At 40.9% G+C, this 22,666-nt stretch overlaps 1 non-coding gene across 1 annotated transcript; it reads right to left on the minus strand.

Annotated features, from left to right (window-relative positions):
* Positions 1 to 16,846: 16,846 nt before the first annotated feature.
* On the minus strand, positions 16,847 to 17,057 carry LOC140739639 (small nucleolar RNA U3). Its single transcript, XR_012101703.1, has one exon. It is a non-coding gene; the product is annotated as a small nucleolar RNA U3 (small nucleolar RNA).
* Between the last annotated feature and the right edge of the window lie 5,609 nt (positions 17,058 to 22,666).

A 22,666-nucleotide genomic window follows, 5' to 3' on the forward strand; every position in this document is an offset into this window, starting at 1 on the left:
AGCTCAGAATGGTCCATGAAAAGGCCTTGGTGGACAGGATTAAGGAAAACCCAAGGCATTCTACAAGTATGTGACACTTACCCAAAAGGCTGGTATATGTCTAGGGGAAAAGGAGATCCAGCCACTCACCAACCCCGCCTCCCGTACACGCAGGTGCTGTGAGAATCACGTTTATGCCTTGCGCCCGCCAACAGTATCAAACCCACAACAAATACCGGTATGAAATACACTTTAAAGAGTTTACTAAAATTAAAAGAGTATTAGGCAATACAATATATATATACAAGAAAAAAAACAAAAGGCGCCAACTTATCAAAGTTTGGTCAGTTAGTGCACTCATTGGAGCTCAACCAGCGAACCATTTGACCCCTCGTCGCTTGCCTCCGACTTCCACGTCTTCCACCTCGGACTCCCCGGTGGTCTTCCGAGCGCACGTCCACCTTCCTCGGCGTCTCCCTCCCGACTGCCTTCACCCCCAAGCCCGCGCAACCCCTCCCCCAAGTTCCCAGCCTCACAAAACACAATAACATTCCCCATTGATTAACAAATGAATACAATTACCATATCAGCCATTCTAAAGCGAAACAACGGCGAGAGAAACATTTAACAGACAAAGAAACATCCCTACTCGTAACAAACCAAAGAAGCCCTTTTTAGTAACATACACAGGACATTGTACAAGTACGTTAAGAGCAAGAAGGTAAGACGTGAGAGAATAGGACCAATCAAGTGTGACAGTGCAAAGTGTGTATGGAACCAGAGAAGATAGCACAGGTACTTAATGAATACTTTGCTTCAGTATTCACTATGGAAAAGAATCTTGGCAATTGTAGGGATGAATTACAGCAGATTGAAAAACTTGCACATGTAGATATTAAGAAAGAGGATGTTCAGTAGCTTTTGGGAAGCATCAAGTTGTATCAGTAACCAGCACTGGATGAGATGTACCCCACAACAACTGTAGGAGGCAAGGGAGGAGATTGCTGAGCCTCTGGTGATATGATCTTTGCATCATCAGTGGGGACGTGAGAGGTTCTGGAGGATTGGAGGGTTGCAGATGTTGTTCCCTTATTCGAGAAAGGGAGTAGAGATAGACCAGGAAATTATAGACCAGCGAGTCTTACTTCAATGGTTGGTAAGTTGATGGAGAAGACCCTGAGAACATTTTGAGAGGCATAATATGACTAGGCAGAGTCAGCACAGCTTTGTGAAAGGCAGGTCATGCCTTATGAGCCTGACTGAATTTTTTGAGGATGTGAGTAAACACATTGATGATGGCAGGGCAGTAGTTGTTGTGTATATGGATTTCAACAAGGCATTTGATAAGGTACCCCATGCAAGGCTTATTGAAAAGTAAGGAGGCATGGGATCCAAGGGAACATTGCTTTGTTGATCCAGAACTGGCATGTCCACAGAAGGCAAAGAGTGGTTGTAGACGGGTCATATTCTGCATGGAGGTCAGTCACCAGTGGTGTGCCTCAGGGATCTGCTCTGGGACCCTTACTCTTCGTGATTTTTATAAATGACCCGGATGACGAAAGTGGAGGGATGGGTTGATAAATTTGCAAATGACACAGAGTTGGAGGTGTTGTGGATAGTGTGGAGGGCTGTCAGAGGTTACAGCGGGACATAGATAGGATGCAAAACTGGGCTGAGAAGTGGCAGATGGAGTTCAACCCAGATAAGTGTGAGGTAAAAGCAAAAGCAGGAAATCTGCAGATGCTGGAAATTCAAGCAACACACACCAAAATGCTGGTGGAACACAGCAGGTCAGGCAGCATCTATAGGGAGAAGCATTATTGACGTTTCGGGCTGAGGCCCTTCGTCAGTTCGTTTGTCCTGACGAAGGGTCTCGGCCCGAAACGTCGACAGTGCTTCTCCCTATAGATGCTGCCTGGCCTGCTGTGTTCCACCAGCATTTTGTGTGTGTTGCTTAAGTGTGAGGTAGTTCATTTTGGTAGGTCAAGTATGATGACAGAATATAGTAATGATGGTAAGACTCTCGGTAGTGTGGAGGATCAGAGGGATCTTGCAGTTCGAGTCCATAGGACACTCAAAGCAGTTGCAAAGGTTGACTCTATGGTTAAGAAAGTATATGGTACATTGGCTTTCATCAGTCATGGGATTGAGTTTAGGAACCACGAGGTAATGTTGCAGCTATATAGAACCCTGGTCAGACCGACTTGGAATACTGTGCTCAGTTCTGTTCGCCTCACTATAGGAAGGATGTGGAAATCATAGAAAGGGTGCAGAGGAGATTTACAAGGATCTTGCCTGGATTGGGCAACTCGGCCTTTTCTCTTTAGCGCAACAGAGGATGAGAGGTGACCTGATAGAGGTGTATATGATGATGGGAGGCATTGATCGTGTGGATAGTCAGAGGTTTTTTCCCAGGGCTGAAATGGCTAGCATAAGAGGGCACAGTTTTAAGGTGCTTGGAAGTAGGTACAGAGGAGATATCAGGGGTAATTTTTTTACGCAGAGAGTAGTGAGTGCATGGAATGGGCTGCCGGTGACAGTGGTGGAGGTGGGTACATTAGGGTCTTTTAAGAGATTCCTGGACAGGTACATGGAGCTCAGAAAAATAGAGGGCTATGGGTAACCCTAGGCAATTTCTCAGGTAAGGGCATATTCAGCACAGCTTTGTGGGCTGAATGGCCTGTATTGTACTGTAGGTTTACTATCTTTTTTATAGAAAAGATCTCTATCTATAGAATGAGTTGCCAAAGGAAGTAGTAGAGACCAACACAATTACATTGTTTCAGAGGTACTTGGTTAATTTAACTCATGCATTTTGGAAACTACAACAATGACAGCATTCACTACTCAGAGCAATGCTCAATGACAGTACTCAATTAGTAACTCTCTTTGAATACACTTAGAATATTATATTTATTTTGGATCATCTCCTTTTAGGAAGGATGTGGAAGCTTTAGAGAGGATGCAAAGGGGATTAACTAGGATGCTGCCTGGATTAGAGAGCATGTCAAATGAGCTAGGATTTTTCACTTTGGAGTGAAGGAGGATGAGACGTGACTTGATTGAGATGTGCAAAATGATAAGAGACATAGATTGAGAGGATAGCTAGAAACTTTTTTTCCCAGAGTGTAAATAAATAATATGGGGGAGGGGGTGAGATAGCTTTAAGGTCTTTGGAGGAAAATATAGGGGATGTCAGAGGTAACTTTTTGACACAGAGTGGTGAGTGCACGGAACACACTGTCAGTGGTAGATACATTAGGGGCATTTAAGAAGCTCTTAAGTAGGCACAAGTATGATAGAAAAATGGAGGGCTATGCAGGAGGGAAGGTTGAGATTGATTTTAGATTAGGTTTTAAAGATTGGGATAGTATCGTTTGTTGAAGGGTCTGTACTGTTCTACGGTGTTCTATGCTCTGTTGAGTGACTGGAATAGCTTTATATATCTTTGAATTGTTGTATCAATAAGCAGCTACTTCTAAAACAATTAACATTGTAAATAGTTAATAATTCTAAAAGCCTATACACTAATGTGCTGTTGCCAAGTCTTCGAGATCACAGCACAACGGCTAAGTTAATAGTGGTCCAAAAATCCCTTCTCATAGCTTGAGTATTGCCTCTGAACATTAATAAATAAGCCAGATAAATGAAGATGTGTGTTCTATCCTTGGTAAATTGTTTAATTTGTTAGGACAGAAGAGTTAATAAATAAATGAAGGCAGTTAGAAAGGGGAGGAAGGACAAATAAAGTTCCAGAATCTTGATGGAAAGAATAAAAGAATTGCTTGGACATTGAGAACACTAAAGAGAATACTGGCAGTGCTCAGTGGAACATGCATCACCTAATGAGAGAGGAAAATTAAGCTAATGTTTCAGGTAGATGCCTAACTTCAGAACTGTCTTCTTCTAGTACAAGCAGGAGACGTTAGTAATCTGAGACACAACAGATTCTGCAGATGTTGGAAATCTTGATCAACACACTGAAAATGCTGGAAGGACTCAAAAGAGCAAGCAGCATCTATGGAGTGAAATAATCAGTCAATGTTCCGGGACAAGAACCTTCATCAGGACATTAAAGTCACAGAGTTATATATCACCAATCTGGGATCCATCAGTTCAACAAATCCATTTTGATAATTAGCAATTAAAAAAAAAGTTGTTACATGTATATCAAAACATTGAAACATACAGTAAAATGTGTCATTTGAATCAATGACTAACACAGCCTGAGGATGTGCAGGAGACAGCACAGAAGTGTTGCCATGCCTCCAGCAGCAGCAAAGCATGCCCACCACTTACTAATCCCAACTAGTACTCCTCTTGGAATGTGAAAAGAAACCAGAGCACCTGGAGGAAACCCATGTGGTCATAGGCAGAATGTACAAACTCCTTAGAGGAATTCAAAGTAAACTAATATCAAAGTATGCATACAGAATACTGCTTTGAGAATTGTCCTCCTGCAGGCAGCCACAAAACAAAGAAACAACATGGAACCTGTTCAAGTAAACATCAAACATTCAAAAAGAACAAATCGCACAAATGGCAAAAAAATGAGTGAACGTCACATAGAATATCAGATATCAAACTTCAAGCCAGGAGTCCAGCAGCATTCAGTTTAGTTCAGTTCAGTGTTGCGCTACTAGCCCACTGCAGGCCGCAGGGCCACTTTTCACTGAGGCGCCCCAATCCGCATCGATTGCCCAGAGGAAACCGCTCAGAAAAGCAGCAAAAACAAATAGTAACCAGAATCCAGGAACACATGCAACATCAACTCAAAGCCCCCCAAAAGAAGTCCACAGCCTGACCAATCAATCCTTGCAATGTGGATTCTAAGGCTTCTGCACTTTCCCCGGACAGGAGTTAGCAAGCGGGAGAGGAAGACCGGTCAAACACCAACAGACGGCGCTGCACCTTCTGCCTGTCCTCTGTTCTCATCCTCGTCAACTTCAGCCTTGCTTGACGCCTCAATCGGAGAGAAGCAATGGAGTCCATCATGGACTTGTGTTCCACTTCCAGGCCACCAGGCCGCACACTCCGCTCCTAACCTTAACGAATTCCTTTGGAATACAGCCAAGCACCAGATCGCTCAATCAGCCCAAAAAACGCACCATTAAAATGTAAATCACAAGTTCCGGTTGCATGCAGCTTAGTGGTGGAATCATATTTGAAAGAAGAAGTAAAAGAAGTAAAAAAAAATAGTTTTGTGAACTGTCAGCAGGACATTGCCATTGGCCACATTGCTTGATGGCACCATCTTGAAGTATATATTCAACCAAACTCTGAACTTCCAAACTTTGGTACCATAAAGAATTACACTAACTGCTATGCTACTGTGTTGCCTGCCATTCTCTGTGTAAAAGATTATCCCTCAGATCCCTTTTCAAAACTCTTCTTCTCTTAGACCAATGCCATGTTTTTGGTATTCCTACTGCAGAATAAAGATTGTGAGTATCTACCTTATCTAAGCCTCTCATAACCTTTCATGGTTTTATCATGTCACTTCTCAGCCTCCCTTGATCCAAGGAAAACAAACCAGGCCGATCCAATCTCTCCCCATAGTAAATATCCTCCAATCCAGACAATATCCTGGTGAATGTCATGTTTGTCATTCTCTGTATTTTCTTCTGTGCAATTGCATTCTTCCTAAAGGATGCAGCATTGATTCCAGAAGCTGCAATCTGCCTAGATATAAGGAAACATGCTGTTTCTCAAACTTGTACTGGAGCACTACTAAAGGTGGAGGACAGAGAAGTCAGAAGGTCAGAGAAGTAATGGAGTTGATATTGGTATACTATTGAAACATGGACTGAGATACTGTGAAAAGCTTGCCTTTCATGCTGTTCATACAGATCAAGTCATTACACAGTGCATTGAGGTAGAAAAGGTAAAACAAAAACAGAATGTAGGATGACTTGTAGTAACTACAGAGCAAGTGCAGTGCAGACAGGCAATAAGGTTCAAGATCATAATGAGTTAGATTGTGAGGTCAAGAGTCCATTTAATTGTACTTGGAAACCATTTGCTAGTAGGTTGGAGACTGTCCTTGATACTGGTTGTATGTGCTTTCAGGCTTTTGTACATTCTGCCTGATGGGAGAGGGAAGAAGATGGGATGTCCGGGGTGGGTGGTGTCTTTGAATATGGTGTCTGCTTTTACTGACACGTCGGGGAGTATAGACAGAGTCCATGGAGGAGAGGTTGGTTTCCGTGATGTGCTAAATTATGTCCGAAGATAGTGTATAATAGGCACTGTAAGGTCATAATCGCCCTTATGAACTGAATGGTAATGTTCTGCCAATCATCCTCCCAACCTATCCTTCATTAGCATGAAACACTATGAATTAAACTGGAAGAAAAATGTAAATTGCTGATTACTTTGAAGGATTGCGTGCTTCAGAATCAGAATCAGGTTTATTATCACCTGCATGTGATGTGAAATTTGTTAACTTAGTAGCAGATCAATGCAATACATAATATAGAAGGGAAAATAAATAAATAAATAAATAAATAAATGATTATGATTATTATTATTATTATTATTAATTAATAAATCAATTACTGTATGTGTATATTGAATAGATTAAAAATGTGCTAAAAGCAGAAATACTATATATTAAAAAAGCGAGGTTATGTCCAAGGGTTCAATGTCCAGTTAGGAATTTGATGGCAGAGGGGAAGAAGCTGTTGCTGAATCACTGAGTGTGTGCCCTCGGCTTCTATACCTGCTACCTGATGGTAACAGTGAGAAAAGGGCATGCACTGGGTGCTGGAGGTCCTTAATAATGAATGCTGCCTTTCTGAGACACCGCTCCCTGAAGATGTCCTGAGTACTTTGTAGGCTAGTGTCCAAGATGGAGTTGACTAGATTTACAATTCTCTGCAGCTTCTTTCGGTCCTGTACAGTAGCTCCTCCATACCAGACAGAGATGCAGCCTGTCAGAATGCTCTCCACAGGACCCCTATAGAAGTTTATGAATGTATTTGTTGACATGCCAAATCTCTTCAAATTATTAATAAAGTATAGCCGTTGTCTTGCCTTCTTTATAACTAGATTAATATGTTGGGACCAGGTTAGATCCTCAGAGGTTTTGATACCCAGGAACTTGAAGCTGCTCACTCTCTCCAATTCTGATTCCTCTCTGAGGATTGGTATGTGTTCCTTCGTCTAACCCTTCCTGAAGTCCATAATCAGCTCTTTCATCTTACTGACATTGAGTGCCAGGTTGTTGCTGCGATACCACTCCAGTAGTTGGCAAATCTCACTTCTGTACACCCTCTTGTCACACCTGAGATTGTAACAACAATGGTTTTATCATTAGCAAATATATAGAAGGCATTAGAACTATGCCTAGCCACACTGTCATATGTATATACAGAGTAGAGCAGTGGACTAGGCACCCACCTCTGAGGTGTGCCCATATTCATTTTCATTTTTTAAATCTTTTTATTGATACATAATCTTCTACAGCTATAAAATGATACAAGACTTCAACAAGTTGATATATATACAATTAACAAAGCTGAAAAAAAACTTATCAAAAAAGAATAATATATGATACTGAAAAAAAATTATTTTTATTGAGAAAAGAATGAAAAAAGAGAACCCCAACTAACTAAAAAAAGAAACACCACTAACTACAAGAGAAGGAAAAAGAGAAAAGAAAAAAAAGAAAAAAGAAGGAAAAAACCCATTAGGAATCAACTCCTGGAGCAATATGTCTTACCATCATCTATATATATAAAGAAGAAAAATCATTCACCGCCAATTCATGTTTATATAAAATAAAATTGGAAGGAAACCATATAAATTAATTCAAATTAAATGATAATATTTGGCAAAAGAGCCCCATCTTCTCTCAAAATCGAATCGAGGATCAAAAGTTCTACTTTTAATTTTTTCCAAACTAAGACATAACATTACTTGAAAAAACTATTGAATTAATGTAGGGACAGAGGTATCTTTCCATTTCAATAAAATAGCCCTTATTGCCAACAACATAACAAATGCAATTACATGTTGGTCTGAAGATGAAATACCCTGAATATGATGCGGAACTATTGCAAATAGAACAGTCAATCTATTAGGTTGTAAATTAATTTTCAGAACTTTAGAAATTGTAGAAAATAAAGATTTCCAAAAAGATTTTAATGTAGAACATGACCAGAACATATGTGACAAAGTGGTTACTTCAGTTTTACACCTAACACAATAATTGTCTATGTTAGGAAATATTTTGGATGGTTTCTGCTTTGTTAAATAATAACGATGAACAATTTTAAATTGAATTGAACAGTGATTGGTACATATCGAGGAAAAGTTGACTATTTTCCGAACTCGCAACCAATCTTCATTAACAAAGGTCATATTATGTTACCTCTCCCAATCTTGTTTAATCTTTAGTCAGAGGTTATCTTTTTGTAGTAAAAATAAATTATAAATTCTACCAAAGGATTCATATTCAAAATAGTATCCAACAAATTAGATTCTTGCATATATGGAAACTTAGCTAAGTATTTTTGTAAAAAATGTCTCACCTGAAGATATTGCAGAAAGTGTGTATGAGAGAGAGAATATTTGCTAATTAACTCTTCAAAAGTCATCAATCGACCATCACAAAATAAATCTGACAAAAAACAGATCCCCTTATTTCTCCATAAGAGAAAAATGGGATCAGTTATTGAAGGTTTAAATAAAAAATTTCGATATAAAGAACTAGACAATTTAAATTGTTTAAAATTTTAAAAATGCGGAACTGAAACCAAATCCGTAAGAACTGTTTAATAACAGTGTAAAGATTTAAATTTGGAATTTTAGAGAGTTGTAAAGGTAATGGAGCTCCTAATAATGAGGTGAAACAAAATTGTTTGATATTTTTTAATTACAAATCAATCGTAGCTAGTTTTTGGCTCTTATCAAGCCAATATAGCTAAAAACATAATTATCCAATATTAACAGCCCAATAATAGAGTCTTAAATCAGGAAGTGCAAGTCCACCATCTTTTTTAGATTTTTGTAAATGATACTTGTTAATTCTTGATCTTTTATTGTTCCAAATAAAGGACGAAATAATAGGGTCAATTTGATTAAAAAATTTTTAGTTAATAAGATTGATTGTCAGCGAGGAGGATATGTTATCACCAATCTGCACAGATTGTGGTCTTCTGGTTAGGAAGCCGAGGATCCAATTGCAGAGGGAGGTACAGAGGCCCAGCTTCTGCACTTCTCAATCAGGACTGTTGGAAGGATGGTATTAAATGCTGAGCTATAGTCGATGAACAGCATCCTTACATAGGTGTTTATTTTGTCCAGGTGGTCTAATGTCGTTTGGAGAGCCATTGAGAGTGCATTTGCAGTTGACCTATTGTGGCAATAGGCAAATTGCAATTGGTCCAGGTCCGTACTGAGGCAGGGGTTCAGTCTAGTCATGAGCAACATCTTAAAGCATTTCATCACTGTAGATGTGAGTGCTACCGGGTGATAGTCATTAAGGGAACTCATATTATTTTTCTTAGGCACTGGTATAATTGTTGCCTTTTTGAAGCAAATGGGAACTTCCACCTGTAACAGTGAGAGTTTAAAAATGTCCTTGAATACTCCTGCTAATTGGTTGGCACAGGTTTTTAGAGCCTTACCAGGTACTGCATCTGGACCTTCCACTTTGCGAGGGTTCACTCTCTTTAAAGAAAGTCTAATATCGGCCTCTGAGACGGAGATCACAGGGTCATCAGGTGCAGCAGGGATCTTCACAGCTGTAGTTGTGTTTTCCCTTTCAAAGCATCCATAGAAGGCATTGAGTTCATCTGGTAGTGAAGCATTGCTGCCATTCATGCTATTGGGTTTCGATTTGCAGGAAGTAATGTCTTGCAGACCCTGCCAAAGTTGCCATGCACCCGATGTCACCTCCAACCTCATTCGAAATAGTCTCTTTACCCTTGAAATAGCCCTCAGCAAATCATACCTGGTTTTTTGGTACAGGCCTGGGTCTCCAGACTTGAATGCCACAGATCTAGTCTTCAGCAGATGAGGTACCTCCTGGTTCATCCACAACTTTTGGTTTGGGGATATGCAGTAAATCTTTGTAGGGACACACTCATCCACACAGATTTTAATGAAGTTGGTAAGAAATGCAGCATATTCATCCAGGTTCGAAGATGATTCCCTGAACACAATCCAGTCTGCCGGTTCAAAGCAGTCCTGTAGGCACTCCTGTGCTTCCCTTGTCCATACCTTCTTGGTCCTCACTACTGGTGCTGCAGTCTTCCATCTCTGCCTATACTCAGGGAGTAGAATTACAGTCAGGTGATCAGACTTCCTGAAGTGAGGGCGTGCAATAGCACGGTAGGCATTCTTGATGGTTGTGTACCAATCCCTCAGCGTGTTGTTTCCTCGGGTATTGCAAGTGATCTGTTGATGGTAATTGCTTCGTGACTTTTTCAGACTGGCCTTGTTAAAATCTCCCAAAACAATGGTGAAGGCATTAAGGTGCGCTGTTTTGTGCATGTTGATCCCATTGTTCAGATCATCTAAAGCCTGATTGACTTTGGCCTGTGGAGGTATGCATACTGCTAACAAGATGACCCCGGAGAACTCCCGTGGTGGTCGGCACTTAACTGCTAGATATTCCAGGTCTGATGAGCGGAATTGACACAGCACTGATATACTTGTGCACCAAGAAGCGTTGATCATAAGGCATACTCCCTCCACCATTGGATTATGTGAAGGCATGAGATAAAGTGGAAGTTTTACATCTTTTGTATTTGTATGAGAAAGTCAAATCAAATCAAATTCATATCAAATTCAGGCTTAATTATCATTCAACCATTAATCAATACAGCCAAACAAAACAATGGTCCTGTGGGTCCAAGGTACAAAACATACACAGCACATTCAAAATAGCGAACAAAAAAACTTACATACAAACCCCAAGTCCCTCTGTGACATGTCCCACAAATTGATGGTACAGTTCTTTGCAGTGCACAGACACATGAAACCCAGCCTGTCACTCCACCAATCCAACATTGTAGGGCAGCACCGATGGGAGAAGCCAGACCCCGTTGGAGCAAGGACACCATGCTATACTGTTCCTGATGTCTCCCCGCCTGGACAGCAGCTGCAGGCAAGCTCTCAGCTTGAAGCCTAGACCTCACTGCAACTGAGGTCACACAGCTACCACAACATCTGTTGCACCACCAAACAAGAGACACAACCTTGCGGCATCATACATTATCAATGTCCAACACTGATCATAAGAGATACACCCACGACAATCACCCACAGCACTGCACACTGCCTTTGTGGTCCAACCATGATGCCCCCCACACTTCAGGCAGCCACACAGTCTTCACCAAGTCCACCTTCTCCGACACAAAGACCAGCTCCTCCAACACCCAGGCCAGCTCTTCTGATCAATGAGCAGCTCACTGATGGGACAGACTTGCAGCACCAAAAGGTCTTGGAGCCCAGCACCGTACTGTGACCATAAAAGAGATATTTAACAAAGAAAACTAACTTTATCGGGGAGCCCTCAAGAGGCTGCTGTGCCCAACTGCGCCTCCATCTTCCAGGACTCTTACAGGATGCTACAAGAATGGAGTGCAATGTCATCCATTTGTAAAATTATCTCAAACCCACAGAAGCTGCTTGATGTGTGGATATTTATAATATTCTCTTGAAAGTTTCAGATTTCCAGAAACAAATCCTTTTTGTCATCCACAGCTCCAGCATGTCTGTTTCAGACACACTCACACCCTCTTTACATCAGCAGCACGGCAGTGAAAGCTGCAAGCAGTTCCAAACTCCTGTGAGTGCACATCTAACACAACATCTCATGGTCATAGAACACATACTCCACGGTCAAAAAAGCTCAACAACAGCCTTTACTTTCTGAGGAGGCTAAGAGAGAGCTAGTCTATTCACACCAATTCGCATGGCCTCCTAACATGCTGCCTAGTTCAGAAGCTGCACTGCAACAGACAGGAAGGCTCAACAATCCGTAGTTAAAACAGCCCAGTGCATCACTGGCACCAGATCCATCAGGGATATACATATGTACGGAAAGGTGCCAGAAAAAGGGCAGCAATATCATGAAAGATCTCACCCACCCTGCTTATGGATCAGTTGTCCCACCCCCATCAGGGAAGAGATTATGCAGCATCCATGCCAGGACCACCAGACTCCAAAATAATTACTTCCCCCAAGCCATCAGGCTGACCAACACCTGCTAAAAATGAGAAATTCTGCAGATGCTGGAATTCCAAAGCAATACACACATATTACTGGAAGAACCTGGCAGGTCAAGCAGCACCTATGGGAAAGAGTAAGCTGTCGGTATTTCAGACCGACACCCTTCAGTTTCTTCACGACAGAAAAGGAAGGGGGAGGACACCAGAATAAAAAAGTGGTGTGACAGGCAGGAAGATGGCTAGATGGTGATAGGTGAAGCCAAGTGAGAGGGAAGATAATGGGCTGGAAAGGAAAAAATTTGATAGGAGAGAACAGTGGACCATAAGAAAAAGAGAAGGAAAAGGGAAAATAACACTTAAGACATTAAGACCATAAGACTTAGGAGCAGAAGTAGACCATTCAGCCCATCGAGTCTGCTCCACCATTCAATCATGGGCTGATCCACTTCATCCAGTCATCCCCACTCCCCTGCTTTCACCCCATACCCTTTGATGCCCTGGCTAATGAAGAACCTATCTATCTCTGTCTTAAATAAACCCAATGACTTGGCCTCCACAGCTGCTCATGGCAACAAATTCCACAGATTTACCACCCTCTGACTAAATTAATTTTTCCACATCTCAGTTCTAAAAAGGCGTCCTTCAATCCTGAAGTCACGTTCTCTTGTCCTAGAATCCCCTACCATAGGAAATAACTTCGCCATATCTAATCTGTTCAGATCTTTTAACATTTGAAATGTTTCTATGAGATCCCTCCTCATTCTGCTGAACTCCAGGGAATACAGCCCAAGAGCTGCTAGACCAGTGGTTCCCAACCTTTTTTTGGCCATGCCCCACCTAATCACCTCTAAAATCCTGATGCCCCCTGTGGTGATATATAATTCTTATTATTCAAAAAGTAAACTCCTATTCACCTGGAGGAAGCCTAAAAGACCATTAACTTGGTTTAAACAAGCTTCCAAAGAAAATGGCATTCATGAAAGAGAAAAATAAAAGAACCAAAGGACTGTTAAAGTTCTGAGGAAGAAATTACTAAGAAATTGTAAAAAAAAAGAACATTAAGTGATATTAAAATAATAATAATAAATAAATAAAACAATGCCAATTCGTTTCTACAGCGTACAAAGACAGATACACCGTTTAAACGAGATGACGCAATGTACACACCTTCACACCACCAAGAACCGAAAGCTACTGCAAAAAGCAGCATTGGCGCGACCTCGTACGAGTTTCTTACGCGTTTGGACTTGTTCATTCGTTCCTTCCTACATCAGTCAATTCATTAATTTAATTATGAAAGCCATTTGATGGTTGTAATGATGGTGATACACTATATATACAGTACATACGCAATTACACATGTACATACACACAAGTATTTTTATGTATGCATACTGTATATACACATATGTATTAACTCGCACACACACTCATACTCACACAGACTTACTAGAAAAAATTCACTGTTAATAACTCATTCTCAAATTGCCCCCCTTAAAAATCAAATTACCCCCCTGTGGGGCGTACGCCCCACGTTGGGAACCACTGTGCTAGACGTTCCTCATACGATAACCCTCTCATTCCTGGAATCATCCTGGTGAATCTTCTCTGAACCCTCTCCAATGTCAGTATATCCTTTCTAAAATAAGGCGCCCAAAACTGCACACAATACTCCAAGTGTGGTCTCACGAGTGCCTTGTAGTGCCTCAATATCACATTCCAGCTCTTATATTCTACACCTCTAGAAATGGATGCTAACATTGCATTTACCTTCTTCATAGCTGTCTCAACCTGCAGGTTAACCTTTAGGGTATCCTGCACAAGGATACTCACAAACAGACTCCCAAGTCTCTTTGCATCTCAGACCCGCTAATCCACCCACCATATCCCGTCACCACTTAGTGTCACTTTATGGACAATCAGCCTGTGTCTGTAACAGTTAATTGTACATTGCATTTTATAGCATTGCTTTTATATTCACTGTGGTTTATTTTGTTTTTTATTGTGTTCTTTTTGTTCTCGTGTACTGAAGAATGATCAATGAGCTATCTTGAATCTTGAGTAGCGTTCCACACACATTGGAGGAAGTGTTGTAAAGCACAGAAGCAGATCCATTCCAATGCTAACCATTGTTACCATTCCTACTTGCCTGCCATATTTCCACAGCTCTCTATGCTCTGCATATTCAAGTACCTGTCCAGATGCCTCTTACAGGTTGTTGTTCCTGCTACTAGCATCCCTTCAGACAGCTCATTCTTGATACAGGTTGACCACCTTGTATTCAAAATTCCAACATCCAAAACCTCCAAAATACGTTTTCTTTTAACGCTGCCATGACATCACAAATGGAAAATTCCAGAAGACACTGGGTAAGCTCCCAAGGGTGTGCAGGTTTCTGTGCACCACAGACAGTTCTGAGAAGTGCCCTCATGTATGTAATGAGCAGAATTTAATGAAAGATAGAAAAAACACTGCATAAAGTGATAAATGAAGATCTCGATCGTGTATTGTCAGTGTTGGAACAAACATATGCCGCTTAATGGTATACTGATCATGAAACAAGCAAAAATCTATCAGAATGAACAGAAAATTGAAGATAGTTGTGAATATTCAGCAGGTTGGTTGCAGATTATTAAGAAAAGGCATTATATTTTTAAAGCATCTGCTGATCACAATGATCTAGCACCAGTACAAGTCTACAATGCCGATTATTTTTATATTTTACATAGAACCTAAAAAAAAGTAAAATACAAATACAGTGTACTGTAATCTTTTACTCAAAGCATGGCATTATTAGTGGAGACTGAAAGCCTGCTGTTGTTTATTGTTGTTGAACTGTAGATTCAGGTATTCTCCCGATGCTTCTGTGCTACTTTTGCTACCCTGACAACTTATATTGATGGTATGTACAGTGTAATAGCTTTTACTGTTAAGTGCTGATGTGTGCTGAATAAGTGTATAGCAAAAGCTGCTTAGTGGTAGCAAATAAACTCAGATTCAGAAATGATGGTGATCCAGAGATATCCCGTTACATATTCCATAATCTGAAAAAATCTGAAATCCGAAACACTTCCAGCCCTTGGCATCTCGGATAAGGAGTACTCAGCCTGTTCTAACTGCTATTGAATTAAAGATTAGCCTTCTTTGTGACATATACATTGAAGCATACAGTGAAATGTATCGGTTGCATCAAATCAAATCAGCAAGGATTGTTCTGGGCAGCCCACAAGTGTTGTCATGCCTCCGGTGCCAACGTAGCATGCTCACAACTCACCAACCCTCACCGTACATTGGAATGTAGGAAGAAAATGTGGAGCACCTACTCGGTCATTGAAAGAATGTATTAGTTCCTTGCAGAGAGCAATGGGAAGCAAAGTCTGATCTTACAACTAGTGTAATAGTGTTGACGCTAACAGCTGCCCATGTTTGCGGAACATTTACACCTCATATCCTCTTCAAACTTCCTCCACCTCATTGTGTCTCTTTATTGTCTTTTTAAAATCTGTTATCTTCTTCACATACTTGGATGCCCCCCACCCCCCGCAGATCCTCAGAGTCGACTTATAGCAGAGGCTAAGAGTTAGTTACTTTTTCCTTTTCCAGAGGAGCTTTTCTGTCAGATCTCTCAGGCAAAAGGTCCTTTTCGAGGAGAATGCCAATTGCTGCATTTAAAATGGGGAACCACCTCTCCAAGTTAGCTTGCTGATCATTGCCTGATTCACCAAGTTTAAATCCAGAAGTTAGATAAGTTTGTGATAAGTTCCCATGCAATTACAAGCAGCAGTTGCGTAGTGGTTAGTGTAGTCAGGTTATGGTCCCAGTGACCACTAACTGATGTTCAATTCTCACCGCTGTCTGTAAGGAGTTTGTACATTCTCACCTTGATCACATAGATTTAGAGTCATAGAATCATAGAAAAGTACAGCACAGGTATAGGCCCTTTGGTCCACCTAGTCCATGTGAACCATTTAAATAGCCCACTTCCATCGACCTGCACTAGGTTTCCTCCAGGTGCTCTGGTTTCCTCCCGCATTCCAAAGCTGTACAGTTAGGACTGTAGTTATAAGTTGTGGATATTCTATGTTGGTGCCAAAAATATAGTGACACATACGGGCTGCCCCCAACAAAATCCTCGCTGATTTGATTCAACACTAAAGGCTCATTTTACTGTAGGTTTCAATATTTTGAGGTTTATTTGACAAATAAATCTAATCTGATCTTTAAATCTATAATCTTTCAATAACTGAGGCACAAGAAGCTACAATCTTGAGCAACAAACAATCTTCTGGAGAACTCAGCAGGTTAAGCAGCATCATTCGCAGTACTTTTTTTTACAAAATCACAACAGTTTATTCACTCACAAAATACTAAAAATGATCGTGGATTTACAATACTTTTGCAATTGATAGTAACTATATTTTAATTTGACAATTTCAAATTAAGATGTGATTTTATTTATTTATTGAGATACAGCACAAAATAGGCCTTCCTTGAATCCCCCAACTTAACCCTAGCCTAATCACAGGGCAAATTACAATGACCAATTAACCTACCAACCGGTATACCTGCGGACTGTGGGAGGAAACTGGAGCACCTGGAGAAAACTCGGTCACAGGGAGAATGTACAAACCCTTTACAATCATCTATTAAACATTCAATTCCACCGTTGGTGGATATCCTGCACTACCACTGCTTTTTCCCCTTTCACAAATCCCACAATGAGAGAAGAGAATGGTCATCAATGGTCACAAGCCAATGCATAAAACAACATTTGAAAACAGCTTTGTACTCAGGAGAAAATGCTGCAGTGCCTCATCATGGTTGTGGAGACCGAACCTTTTAGTACAGGATTTTACTGACACAGACTATAGAAATGATCCTTGAAAACTATTGCAGGCTTCCAACGTGAAGCATTGACAGTTCCTTTCTTCCCATAGATACTGTCTGGCACACTGAGTTCTTCCAGCAGATTACCCCAGACATTAACTGTTGGATAGATGTAACCCTCTGGTCATTAACATCACCTCAAAGTCACATATTTTTGCAGACTTCCATTTACCTCAGGAGGGCGGTGGAATAAAAAGTAATGCAACTCTGTTGTAAAGAAAAATCCATTCAAAGCTTAATACAGATTTTTAGCTTTCACATTCAGTTTGCTCAAATTCAATTTTCTTATCTCAAATATTGGTTAATTACTCTCCTGAGCTTGTGGTGTATCAGACTGCAACTTTGCCGTTTCTTTCACATTTGTCTGTGTTTTCCAAGGCCAAGTTGCTAGCTCAATGCTCAATCCAGCACCATTGGAAAGCATGCGAGGGGCAGACTGGAGTTGAACCCAGGACCACTTGCCTTAAAGTCTGATGCTAACACCACTGCATCACCAACCAGAAATCTCAGATATTAACCACTCAATAATTCACTTCTTAAGGTCATACTTGTCTAATGCATAATGGTGTTTAACATGTACCATAATGTATGAAACACCACATGGTGTACTATAATATCACATCTACATAATCTACTCATACAAGCCTCACTGACTCATACAAAAAAAATGCAACAAAATTCAGTACAAATTGTAAACATCAGGTTGACTTCAGATATGCAATCAAGGCATAATGAGTGCTTGTACCAATTGACAGATCTGACAAATTTTCCCTACCAATATGACATAGATTTGATATGTACAGGAGACAAGACACACTGCACCATTAATGTCAGTCTCGTTGGCATTATGATCCATGACTGGTACATTGACAGCTAATCCCGCAGTTTTTAACACAGCAGTCAGCAGGAGGCGTGAACAAAAGGCCAGATGAACAGTGACAGGTTGAGAGTCTCCATGTTACAAATGATTCCCTCTTAAAAGGTTTGCTAGCAGCTTCCACTTTCATAAGTCACTAGAGTTTGAAACAATAACTTTGTCTCTTTTTTTTCAAATTCCCACTGTTTTTTTCATTTCTTACAATTAATTATACTTTTCATTATAATATGGGCTTTTTGTTCTGCCTGTGGGATGCATAGTGCTTTCTCATGCATGATCAAACATGCTATGCTTTCAGAGTAAAAATAAGCACTTTGAGAATGCAGTCCCGATACTAATTTATTCGCAAATTAACTCAAATGATCCCAAATAAACTATCACTGAAAATGAAAAGTATAAAATTATTGCCAAGGATTAATAAAAAACAACAATCATTTGAGTGGCTGGGTGGAGATATGTCTTTACCAAAGGAAGTGTAAGGTGCTCCTTCTCTCTGCTAGCCTGAAGGTCATCCTTGGGCAAGGTGTAGCACCTGCTTAGCACCCCCCACCTTCAGCGTCACATGAATCCATGGGAGCAGGAGCTGGATGGTGCTTATCACAAGTTCTGGTTATGCGACCTCTGATGCCAGGCAGAGAATCTCTGAAGAGTATTGATAATGGCTGAAGTCACCCATCTTGTGAAAACACTGTCCCGAGGAAGGTAATGGCAATGGCAAACCAATTCTGGAGAAAATATTGTCAAGAACAATCATGATCATGGATAGAGAAAGAACTTAGAACATAAGATATAGGAGCAGAAGTAGGCTATTCGGCCCTTTGAGTCTGCTCCATCATTCAATCATGGGCTGATCCAATTCTTCCAGTCATCCCCACTCCCCTACCTTCTCTCCATACCCTTTGATGCCCTGGCTAATCAAGAACTTATCTATCTCTGCCTTAAATACACACAGTGACTTGGCCTCCACAGGCGCACGTGTCAACAAATTCCACAGATTTACCATCCTCTTAAAGTAATCTCTCCGCATCTCAGTTCTAAATGGATGTCCTTCAATCTTGAAGTCATGTCCTCTTGTCCTAAAATCTGTAAACATGGGAAATAACTTTGCCATATCTAATCAGTTCAGGCCTTTGCAGATTCAGAATGTTTCTCTGAGATCCCCCTCATTCTCCAGATCTGTAGGGAATACAGCCCAAGAGCTGCCAGATGTTCCTCATATGATAAACCTTTCATTCCTGGATTCATTCTCGTGACTCTTCTCTGAACTCTCTCCAATGTCAGTATATACTTTCAAAAATAAGAAGCCCAAAACTGCACGCAATACCCATGTGTGGTCTCACGAGTGCCTTATAGAACCTCAACATCATATCCCTGCTCTTATACTCTATGCCTTTAGAAATGAATGCCAACATTGCAATCGCCTTCTTCACCACCAACTCAACCTGGAGGTTAACCTTTAGGGTATCTTGCACAAGGACTCCCAAGTTGCTTTGCATCTCTGCATTTTGAATTCTCTTCCCATCTATATAATAGTCTGCCCATTTATTTCTTCCACCGAAGTGCATGACCATACACTTTCCAACATTGTATTTCATTTGCCACTTTCATTCCCCTAAACTATCTAAGTCTCTCTACAGGCTCTCTTTTTGTCAATACTACCCGCTCCTCCACCTATCTTTGTATCATCAGGAAATTTAGCCATAATTCCATTCATATCATAGTCCAAATCATTGACATACATCGTAAAAAGCAGCAGTCCCAACACCGACCCCTGTGGAACTCCACTGGTAACCAGCAGCCAGCTAGAATATGATCCCTTTATTCTCACTCTCTGTTTTCTGCTGATTAGGCAATGCTACACCCATGCTAGTAACTTCCTTGTAATTCCATGGGCTCTTATCTTGCTAAGCAGCCTCATGTGTGGCACCTTGTCAAAGGCCTTCTGAAAATCCAAATAAACCACATCTACTGCATCTCCTTTGTCTACCCTGCTTGTAATTGCCTCAAAGAATTGCAGTAGATTTATCAGGCAGGATTTTGCTTTCAGGAAACCATGCTGGCTCTGGCCTATCTTGTCATATGCCTCCAGGTACTCCGTAATCTCATCCCTAACAATCAATTCCAACAACTTCCCAACCACTGATGTCAGGCTAACAGGTCTATAGATTCCTTTTTGCTGCCTCCCACCCTTCTCAAATAGTAGATTAACATTTGCAATTTTCCAGTCATCCAGTACAATGCCAGAATCTATCGATTCTTGAAAGGTCATCGTTAATGCCTCCACAATCTCTCCTGTTACTTCCTTCAAAACTAGAGGGTGCATACCATCAAGTGCAAGAGATTTATACACCATCAGACCATTAAGCTTCCTGAGCAACTTCTCAATCGTAATCTTCCCTGCACAAACTTCACTTCCCTGACACTTCTGAATATTCAGTATACTGCAGATGTCCTCCACTGTGAAGACTGATGCAAAATATGCATTCAGTTCCTCTGCCATCTCTGCATCTCTCATTACAATATCTCCAGCATCTTTTTCTATTGGTCCTGTATCTACCCTCAACTCTCTTTTACCCTTTAAATACTTAAGAAAGCTTTTAGTATCTTCTTTGATATTAGTCGCCAGCTTCCTTTCATAATTCATCCTTTCCTTCCTAATGACCTTCTTAGTTTCCTTCTGCAAGTTTTTAAAAGCTTCTCAATCCTCTACCTTCCCACTAGCTCTGGCTTTCTTGTATGCCCTCTCTTTTGTTTTTACTTTGGCTCTGACCACTTGTCAGCCATGGTAGTGTCCTTCTTCCGTTTGAAAATTTCTTCTTATTTGGAATAAATCTGTCTTGCACTTCCCTCATTTTTCACAGAAACTCCAGCCATTGCTGCTCTGCTGTCCTTCCTGAAAATCCCCCTTTCCAGTCAACTTCGGCCAGTTCCCCTCTCATGTCATCATAATTTCCTTTATTCCACTGAAATACCAACACATTGGATTTGCAGAGCTTTATATTAAAACCTGAAGGAAGACCATGAATGCCCACGTCAAAATTTGCCAAGAACAGTCATGATTACCATGATTGCCTATGCCATATGAAACAGCACATAATGATGACGAATCTGGTCAGTATTAATTATCTTCTTAACCCAAATACTCCTAAAGTCTTCTCCACCCTAACAACCCTCCTAAATGGACACATGGGCAAAAACTAATCAGCATGGACAAAGCGCCCAATTCTATACAGTATAGCTCTATGACCCCTGATCCTGTAATTCTAACACTCTGCCTTACTCCAAAATTTGCTCTTTTTGCCTCCCCTGTATTATTATGATTATTTTTAGCATTGACAGCTCTTAACCATAGAACCATAGAACACTACAGCACAGTACAGGCCCTTCAGCCCTCCATGTTGTGCCGGCCCATATAATCCTTAAAAAAAAGTACTAAACCCACACTACCCCATAACCCTCCATTTTTCTTTCATCCATGTGCCTGTCCAAGAGGCTCTTAAATATCCCTAATGTTTTAGCCTCCACCACCATCCCTGGCAAGTCATTCCAGGCACTCACAACTCTCTGTGTAAAAAATTTACCCCTGATGTCTCCCCTAAACTTCCCTCCCTTAATTTTGTACATATGCCCTCTGGTGTTTGCTATTGGGGCCCTGGGAAACAGATACTGAATATCCACCCTATCTATGCCTCTCATAATCTTGTAGACCTCTATCAAGTCCCCTCTCATTCTTCTATGCTCCAAACAGAAAAGTCTCAACTCTGCTAACCTTGCTTCATATGACTTGTTCTCCAAACCAGGCAGCATCCTGGTAAATCTCCTCTGCACCCTCTCCATAGCTTCCATATCCTTCCTATAATGAGATGAGCAGAATTGAACACAATACTCTAAGTGCGGTCTCACCAGAGATTTGTAGAGTTACAACGTGACCTCTCTCCTCTTGAACTCAATCCCCCTGTTAATGAAGCCTAGCATCCCATAGGCCTTCTTAACTACCCTATCAACCTGTGCAGCGACCTTGAGGGATGTCTGGATTTGAACCCCAAGGTCCCTTTGTTCATCCACACTCTTAAGTAACTGACCATTTATCCTGTACTCAGTCTTAATATAGATGCTAAATACCAAAGGTTTGTCGTTTTTATTTCCAATAAAATCATTGCTTTTCTGCACATATTGGGTGATTCTGTTTTCTCTCTGCACATTGTGAGTTTGTCGGTGTTTTTTATGGGTTCCTTCGGGTTTTTTTTACTTCGTGGCTGCCTGTAAGGAGATGAAACTCAAGGCTGTATAATGTATACATACTTTGATAATAAATGCACTTTGAACTTGAATTCCCCTTATTCAAGATGTTTCTTCAGACCTCCTTCCCAATGATGTCAATATGAACTTCACATCTGTCTGCATCTGAATGTGAACAAAACAAAAGAGATGGTTGTTGACTTCAGGAGGACATGGAGCGACCACTCCCCGCTGAACATCGACGGCTCCTTGGTAGAGATCGTTAAAGGCATTAAATTTCTTGGTGTTCACCTGGCAGAGAATCTCACCTGGTCCCTCAACACCAGCTCCATAGCAAAGAAAGCCCAGCAGCGTCTCCACTTTTTGCAAAGGCTGAGGAAAGTCCATCTCCCACCACCCCCCCCATCCTCATCACATTCTACAGGGGTTGTATTGATAGCATCCTGAACAGCTGCATCACTGCCTGGTTTGGAAATTACACCATCTCGGATCGCAAGACCCT

This window comes from Hemitrygon akajei, chromosome 15, assembly GCF_048418815.1.
Source record: "Hemitrygon akajei chromosome 15, sHemAka1.3, whole genome shotgun sequence".
Lineage (NCBI taxonomy): Eukaryota > Metazoa > Chordata > Chondrichthyes > Myliobatiformes > Dasyatidae > Hemitrygon > Hemitrygon akajei.